At 44.8% G+C, this 9,094-nt stretch overlaps 1 pseudogene; it reads right to left on the bottom strand.

Annotated features, from left to right (window-relative positions):
* Positions 1 to 2,244: 2,244 nt before the first annotated feature.
* LOC133893049 (protein MAIN-LIKE 1-like) lies at positions 2,245 to 8,970 on the bottom strand (annotated as a pseudogene).
* Positions 8,971 to 9,094: the final 124 nt, after the last annotated feature.

The following is a 9,094-nucleotide window of genomic DNA, read 5'->3' as shown; positions in this document are numbered from 1 at the left end:
CCCCCCCCCCCAACAAGTTTTCAAACATTGATCTGTATCTTCTATGGCACAAGCGTCTGCCAAATTAGTTTCCAGACTGATCTCTCTCTAGATGGCCTGGAACTCGAAGCCTTCACCACTTGACTATTGATAAGCTTGTCCACAACAAGAATATATGCACTCCTAACCGAAAAGAGCCCGGTGTTCTCCGGTTGCCAGGCCAAAAAATTCTCCTCTTATCACCGTGACGTTCTAATTTTCGGAATGAGATCAACATCATCACGGAGAAAAGGCACCCTTAGTAGTTCTTCCTTCCACTCTCCTTGCTCATCAATGAAACTAGCCACTCTTGTATATCTACATCTCCCCTGATCAGAAATCGATCAATGAGATGCACTGCGAGGTATCCATGGATCTCGCCAAGTTCTAACTATTTTGCCATTATCAATCCTCCATATTATACCTTTTTTCAACAATTTCAAGCCATGTTCAATTCATTTCTATGCAATCGAAGGGATTTCTCTAAACACAGTATCCTAGGTTCCCTCTTAGGTAGTACTTAGCCTTTATCAACCTCGCACAAAAACTATTCAGTCTGTCAATTAGTCGCCAAGCCTGACGGGCCAGTAACACCTGATTGAAGAGATGCATGTCTCAGAAGCCAAGACCATTGCGGTTCTTTGGAAGTATCATTTTATCCCATGCAACCCAGTGCATCTTATGTTTGCCGTTCTCTATACCCCACCAATAACTTCTAATCATCTTTGTTAGGTCATCACAAATAGACACGGGAAGCTTTAATACACTCATCACATACGTTGGCAGGGCATGAGCCACTGATTTTATTAAAACTTCCTTTGCACCACTTGACACATATTTCTCTCCTAATCCACCAGTCTTTTGCTCATGTTAACTTGCAGAGTCTAGAATTTTCCTCTATTCATTCTTTCTTTAGGAACTGACAGGCCTAAGTATTTTATCTCAAAACCCACATGTGTAACATTAAGAATATTGGCCGATTAGCCTCTCTTCTGGCCTTCTGTTCCTCGTAAATTGGCCGATTAGCACAGAGAGCAATAGGTGCTGATAACATATTGCAGTAGAAAATGAAAGTAGAGACAGAAAGCAGAGAATAAAAATTTGTATTGATTCAATAAAATGTTTGCGTATATATACATGATGAAGGAATGCTATTAGAGTAACATATTTCTCTCCAATGGACACAATAAAAGAGTATGAAATCTCATAACCAAAGGACATCCCTTGATAAAGACACCTTATTACTAATTGATCACTAATGTAATCAAATTCTAACGTACTGTGCCCCCTCTGACTTCACACATTTGCAGTTCCTATTGGGGACAAATGAACCTGACTTCATGCATTTGTAGCCGATCCGGGACGAACGAAATGGAGCGAGTGTCACAGTGACAGAACAGATAGTGAATTCAGTACCGTGTGTTGACAAACAGGGACCGCAAAAACACTATTTAGTACCGTAGCGGCTGTAAATCGTTGTAGCTCTAGACTCATTGGGTTATGCGCCTCAGAGGATCCGGTTCTGCTACCGACCACTGCCACCAGGTTTTTCTTCACATGTTACCAACAGAAGCAGATCAAAATATCTCGAGCGCACAACATCGAACCAGCTCGAGACCATTTCTTCCGCACAAGATATCGCCAACATGTCGTTCCACTACGATCACACGGATTCAGCAATCAAGCATGAGCATGGATGCAGCAAACATGGGCACTACAAGCTTACAGCATCATAACCAGGCATCAAATTTGCAAAGCTGCAGATTAATTGGGAAAGTCATCATCCAGCAGATAGATAGACCACAGTTTGCAACATCTACCTTTTTTAGCTACAGGCTAAGATATAAACATGGGGGAAAAAACATAGTTATCATAGCATTGGGATATTGTCACCATAACACAGATATATCAATGTGGCGGAGAACATCTCGCCACGAAGAACCCCATGGCTTTATGTGGTGTGACAGTCACAATAAAGGGAGAGAAAGGGTACCTGTATAATTAAGACCCGACTCCTAACTAGAAACCGCTTCTCTCATCTGAATCTCCTTTCGATGTCAGCCTTGGCCTCTCTTACAGGGGAGTCAGAGGGATCAAGGCGGCGTAAGGACAGAGGAAGCAAGGTGATGGTTAGGATAATCAGAAGGATCATGTCCTATTATATGAACCGAGTTAATAGGCCGGGCAAACTGGCAACCCACGTTATTTGTATATTCACCACATGTGTACAATACGAGGACCGAGAAGCAGCGGTCTCTATTGGAGGAAAATTGGATCAGCTGCCTCAGATCCCACTCCATCCCTGTGCCTGAACATTTTCAGCTGCACACAGTGCCTTCCACTCCTTCGGAGGCCATCGGTGTCCCTTGGAATTTCAGTTTCATCTCCGTCTTGCCGACTCCGCTTCCTTGATTCCAGTGAGCTAGTCTGGAGAGGATGGAGACTGACTCGTCAAATGGGACATTTGCCAGGGCTCCACGGCCTCTTGTTCCTTGAACGCTTCGCCTCCATTTAGTAGAGGAACAGTGCCATCAAACACCATGTCGCACTTGCTCGCCTGATAAGGTACTAGCGCACTAGGATACTGATTTACCCTCAAATCCTGAGGGCTTGAAGGATCTTGAAAGAGTGAAGGTCTCCCCCTTTTTCTTGGGTACTTTGACCTGCCAGTCCCAGTCTGGCCCTGAGCTGCTTGATCTCTCCTTCGACTGCCCTGTGGCAGGGAGTAGCTCTTGAGCATCGTACTCACCCTCTCTAGGAAGCTTGCAACCTCCACAGGGAGTAACTGTCCCTCCAGATAACCATCAATTACTGGGAGATCATTCTTCAAATCTTCAACCTACAAATCACAAGCAATAAACACACCTAGGGGCAACCGTAGGAAAAATGTATGAGGAATTAGCTTTCTGTCAAGGGCTTACCATCGTAGAAAAGTTATGAGAGGTATTCCGACTGTATCCTGTAGCATTCTGTCCAGCTACAGACTCGTCTGCCGGGAGGATGTTAATATTGGTTTCTGCAGAAGGGGTGAAACGGCAGCCAACCAATTGATGGAACTCCTCAATCTCACGAGCATACTCAACCCTCCAGTCCTTCCACTTACTCCAAGTTCTTCTTGCCCACATTGGCACCCCATGGAGGCGACCTTGTTCCCTTCCAAACTGCTTAGCAAACCTGTCAGGCACATACACCTCCTTTATGTTAAAGCTGATTAGCCAAGTCCGAGAGTAGCAGATGTTATCTGCTGCAATGCAATATTCTGGAACAATTGTTGGATTCATGTCCTCGTATGGGTTCCAATTGACCTGAAAACATAGTTGGGATAAAACAACATAGCAGCAGTTCAAACAGTGGTACAAACTTATAAAATAGGTAATTTGGACCTGCCTCAGAAAACTGAAGCTGTTCGAAAATTTTTCTCCACTCCATAACTTTCTTTCTCTGTCCACGTGTTGCTCCCCCAAAGTTCCACCGACAAGCCCGGGGCAGCAAGGTGCTCTGGTTCTTTTGTTGTGGTTGAGTTATAGTAAGATACTCATAAATCCAGGCCTTGTGGAAACAAGGGAAAGCCATAATTAGTGAAGCAGATAATACAATACCATAACAATCGGAACTTATTCAGATTTAGAGCAGTACCATGAGCAAAGTTGCACTGCCAAGAAACTGCGTTGTGGCATTTGGTGTAACGGCAACAGACAATCCCCTGTACAAATGAGCAAGGGCTGCAGCCCCCCAAGCATACTCATGGATCTTCCTAAAATCCGCTAACAGTGGTAGATATCTTGGGGATACAAATCCCCTCATGGTGTCAGGAAACAAGGTGGAACCAACCAGGTACAGAAGGTATGCTCGGGTGCTATATGCAATCTCGTTGATGGTTGGATTATCTGACAGTTGATGGAACTTCCTATACAACCAAGTCAACCTGATTAAGCCACACAGTTGCTCCCCATCTCCAGGGCACTCTCCTAAATAACGCAAGCACATCTGCTTCACAGCTTCATCACCAATTGGCTCTGCGGTCACCACATGACCAGTCACTGGAATGCCAAGAATGTATCAAACATCACGAAGTGATGGTGCCATTTCAAATCCCATGAAATGTGCAGTATTTGTTTCATTGTTCCATCTCTCACAAAAGGCTGTAAGCAAAGAACGATCAATGGTAAATCCAGTGGTGAGTGCAAGATGTCCAAGACCACTAGTATTAACCAGTTGTTGCTGTTCATCAATCAGAACCCATTCTTTTAGCTTGCGAGTCTGCTGGCTTGGGAGCAGAACACCGTACCGCTACAAAGAAAAAAAAAAGAGTTTCTCAGTATGCAATTTCTTCAAGACACCCAAGTGAAAAGGAATAGGGAATGAGAAAGCTACATACTGTCCAAATTTGTGAGCTACCAACCGGTCTTCGGCCATTTTCCTTCTGTTGTGGTGCTATCAAACCCTGAGATGCAAGGTCCATTTTGTCCTGGAAAACATAATTGAAGACAATTTTTTTAGGTCTAATACGCTGAAAAATGTAAACAGAACAGGACTGTTGCAATTTGCATAAAAAACCAGCGAATAAAAGGGGAATCACTATTGAAGTTTGGAACCAGCATGGTGAGTATCCACTGATAATGAAGAAGGCAACTGTTTTTTTCTCACATAGTTAACATTTATATGACATCTCAAAGTGATGACTAATGACCATTAAATTCACAAACACAATGTACAGTAAAATGTTTTGACCATTCAAATCATTTGTCCAAATACTCATGCACAGCATAAGGACAATCACAATAATTCAGGTTGCTGATTAAATTTTGCTTTTCGGTAGTTCAATTCTTGGATACAAGAACAAGCCAATTAAGCAAGGGGAAAAAATAACTAATGTACAATCCCAGAATTGAATAAGGATATGGCAGTGCTTGGCAGGTTGAGGGTGTACATATCTGAAACAAAATATGTACAGGGAGGAGAATGCAGTCAAGAATATCTATACTCCTATAAAATACACGAGTTGTGGCAGAACCGATCGATCTTCACTGTCCACCTGAGTTGATCAAACGATCAATGTGCAATGATTCTCCCTGTTCCTCCTTCCGCGAATCTCTCTCCCCTCCCACTCCCTTGCTAAAAAATTCGCAGAAAAATTGCGCCCACTCGAAAAAAACACACCAGTACCCACCGAAACTCCAAACTGCAACATCCACCCAGGCAGATTTAGGTTTTTGGGGGCGAACACACTTCCCCTCGCTCCTCCGCCACCCTACCGCCGCCACCACTTCCTCCGCACCAAGCCCCTCATCCTCTACCATTGCCTCCTCGTTCCCGCATCGGCGCAGCTGCTGTTGCTTTGACACCCGATCCGTGGGCCGAGCCCGCCCTTTGTGCCGTCCTCACTGCCGCCGCCTCAATCTCCCTCCCACACCGCCCACTCCCACCTACACCACAAATGTAGCAAGGGAACTGGAGCCCACGCCTCTAGAGGTGGTCACCGTCGAGGAGGATGAGGAGGAAGGGTGAGGAGGAGGCGGTGTGGGATAGCGTGGTGGTGAGAAAGGTGCCGATATACAGGGAGTACCTGCACCTACAGGCCACATCCTCATTCCAGGCGACTGTTGAAGCTCAAGCGGCTCGCGAGGGGTGGCCTAGCCCCATCCGTGTTGGAGGGTATCCTCATGGCACACCTCGAGGCCAAAAGACTGAAACACGCGGCTTGCGGCATGCCTCGACTGCGCGCTAGCCCCACCACTGACTGAAGCTGGCTGTGGCAGCAGGGACGCCATCGGTGCCATGCTTTCTGCGAGCATATTCGTTCCGCTCCGCCTCCTGTGCGGCTTCTCATAGGCCTCAGCGAGGTGACATTCGACGCGATTTGCGGGTGGGATTTGCACAATCCGCAGGTTAGACTTGCAGGAATTTGAGAAGATTGACGACCTTGCTGACCTTCATGATGGACTACTGGAGATAGCTGTAGACTTGCTGCTGCTGTTGGTGTGATTACTACTGTTGCCGTTGGGCGAGAACCGCCTTGAAAAGGGTTTTTAGACTCGTTGCAAAGGCGTTGTTCATATGCACATGCCAAACTCATGGCTTCCTCAAGATTAGATGGATTCGGAAGCTCAACATCGGTGCTAAGAGGTTTTTCAAGTCCCATGATGAATAAGTTGACTTGTTGCTTGGGCACAAGGGATGGAGTAACTTGAGAAAGAAAGACAAAACTTCTTATGATATTCATGCACTGAACCCGTCTTCTTGAGGGTAGCCAACTCACTCAAAGGATTGTTGCGAATTGGAAAACAGAAGCGCATGTTGACGTAATGCTCACATTCAAACTACATATACCATTGTTGAGCATCGCTAGTCATATGATAAGAAGCTAGCCATACCATGTCATTCTCCGATGTCAGTTGTCCACGAAAGAATTGCTCACAACGATTCAACCAAGGCAAAGGATCTTCTTCTCCATTGAAATTGGGGAAAGTAAGCTTATGAAAGCGAGTAGCACACCGATCATCATCTGCGCTCGCTGATTTGCCTTTGAAAGGACCCGAGGTGGCTGAAGAAGCCAAACCTAAGGTGCTGAAATTCTTCTCCCATGTATCCTGACGAGCCTTGATTGCTTCAACTTTCGTCAAAAAGTTTCTCCATCATCGTGCCGAGTTCTATGGTGTAGGCGTCGTCATCCATGATGAGGAGCGTAAGCCAGATGTGTGATCAACGACGACGCAAAGCGGTGGACAAGCGGTTGCGGGTAGCGTGGAGTAGAGCAGCGATTGCTGCAGGGAAAAATAGAACATCGAAAACGATAGTGGCAATGTGAGGAGCAGCGGCGATGGCGGCGCATCAAGTTGATGGCAGTGTGGTGCAGCAGTAGGGTGGCGGCGGCGTGGAGGAGCAGAATCTAGCGGCGGTGGCGCAGGGACAAAGCATGGTGCAGCAGGAGCAGCGGCGACTGTTGTAGCCCTAAATCGAACAACGGCGGTGTGGGAAGCAGCGGCGGTGGTGGTAGCGTGGAGGAGGGCATGCGGCGGTAGGATCGATGTCTCTGGATACCAAATATAGAGAAACAGGTAACTGAGATAACTAGATCGCCCCGCCTAACGGGCTCTGATCTTTACTTTGTTTATTTCTTGCTTGATCCTAATACACAGCTATTGCCAACTATATATATAACCAGCCAACTAAAGACCCGCAATTCTAATCCAACTAACTATTATACCAAATCCAACTCTATCTCCTAGCTGATTCTATCGTAAATTACCAAACTTATCAATCTTGAAATCTAACTACTCCAAAACCTAAAAGGAAACTAATTATTCTGAAACCTAAAAGGAAACTAGTTCTTTCCTTCCCTAATTACTTCTCTTCGCCTATATCAATAGAATTATATGGCCACTTTCTCGTGTTATACTAGATACTTTTGCCCTTAAGTAATCAAGGACTAAGTACGAGTTGTACACCGCACCTCTTTGGATGCTAAAAGGCACCAATGCTTGAAGGAACCCCAACCTTCACTCAAAAAAGAAAATGCCAACTGTAATTACTCTAGCCAGAATTCATATTGCTTTGTCTATAGAAAAACAAAAAAGAGTGGAACATTATTTGGTATATTCATGATGCGTTTTACCCTCTTTTATAATGAACTTCCAGGCGTCCTTTAAGTTTTAAACACCACATTTTTCCATGATTAGACATGCATTAACTTTGGTTCCATTTTTCCAAGCAGTACGGTTCTACAATCTCTCATGATAATCCTCGTGTTATTGAGTACACCTATTTCATTCATTAATATTTTTTAAAAAACAGAATAAAACCCCAAATAAACCCTCATTATTAGAACCAGATGGCAGGCCAAAATGTAAAACAAGGAAGACCAAAATTGCAGCGTGGTCTAGTTCAACAAATTTGATCACTTTGGGAGAACAGTCAAAACGATGTTTTATTCATAATTCTGCATTAAGGGGGCATCTGGCATCGAACTGCTAACATCATCCTTCTCCTAGAGTTCTGGTATTGAGCAGTAAATGTTCATTGCCAGAAAAAAATAGAATCTCATGTTACTACTAGGAAACAAATACAACTAGCTGCATATGCAAGCAAACAATCATATAATGAGGGCAAGTGCAGTATTTTGATTACAAATATATTGCATGGGATTCTCTATTGTCTATTGTATTACATTGATTTCACTACACGCTATTTGTACTGTTCTAAACTTGTACTGCATACTGTACATATTTTCTTCTTTTCAAAAGTAACTCATTTCAAATGACTGCTAACCAGTACTAAATAAAAAGGCAAATCTATGTAACTGACCAATAGTTTATTACCAATTTTTTTAGATATTAGCTGATTAGTTCTATAGGACCGCCGGCCAAACATGCAAACTACTGATTCAATCAATGACCATAAACTAGTCCTTTGGTCAGTTTCCACAAAGTCCTGGTTTAAACTTTGCTCTACAAATGCAGCTTTCATAATGTTCTAATGGAATATCCAGCAGTCTGACATTATGGGGTTGAACTATACATAGACTGAGACTTCATATCAGCTGAAGCATCAACTCCACCACACGTCAATCCAAAATTAACCACAAAACCAACCAGAGCTACAGCAAATCCAGCAGCTATCACGACCTGTTAAGTGCCACCAGCACTCAATCCACTAAGCGCACCCTAATTCTGCACAACAATTCGCTGCTTTCTACTCACGAAAGCCTCCTAGGGCGGCCTCTTCATACGAAAAACTAGAGACATCGGTGCATCAATCGACCAACCAAAATTACCAACCAAGGAGCGAAATGTCAGCCGGATCTGAGCACGAGATCCCTTTCCACTCCAATAGGGACGGGGTAAGGATGAGAAGGAGACGGAGACTAATCACTCACCTGTGAGGAGTCCGAGGACTCGCCGGCCGCCTCCGCCTTCGCCTCCGGTGGTTAGGGCGCCTTTCCCCTTCCCTTCGGTGGAGGAGGGAGAAGCAATAGGAGGGGGGGAGGAGAGGGGTTATCGAGCGAGCGAGAGGTCATTCTTTCGCTGTCATGCGGGGCCTATCCCCAAGTCGCGACGTGGGACCCACCTTTCAGTGG

This window comes from Phragmites australis, chromosome 15 (genome assembly GCF_958298935.1).
Source record: "Phragmites australis chromosome 15, lpPhrAust1.1, whole genome shotgun sequence".
Taxonomy (NCBI): Eukaryota; Viridiplantae; Streptophyta; class Magnoliopsida; order Poales; family Poaceae; genus Phragmites; species Phragmites australis.
The sequence above is the reverse complement of the archived record's forward strand: the minus strand, read 5'-3'. Positions and strand labels throughout refer to the sequence as shown.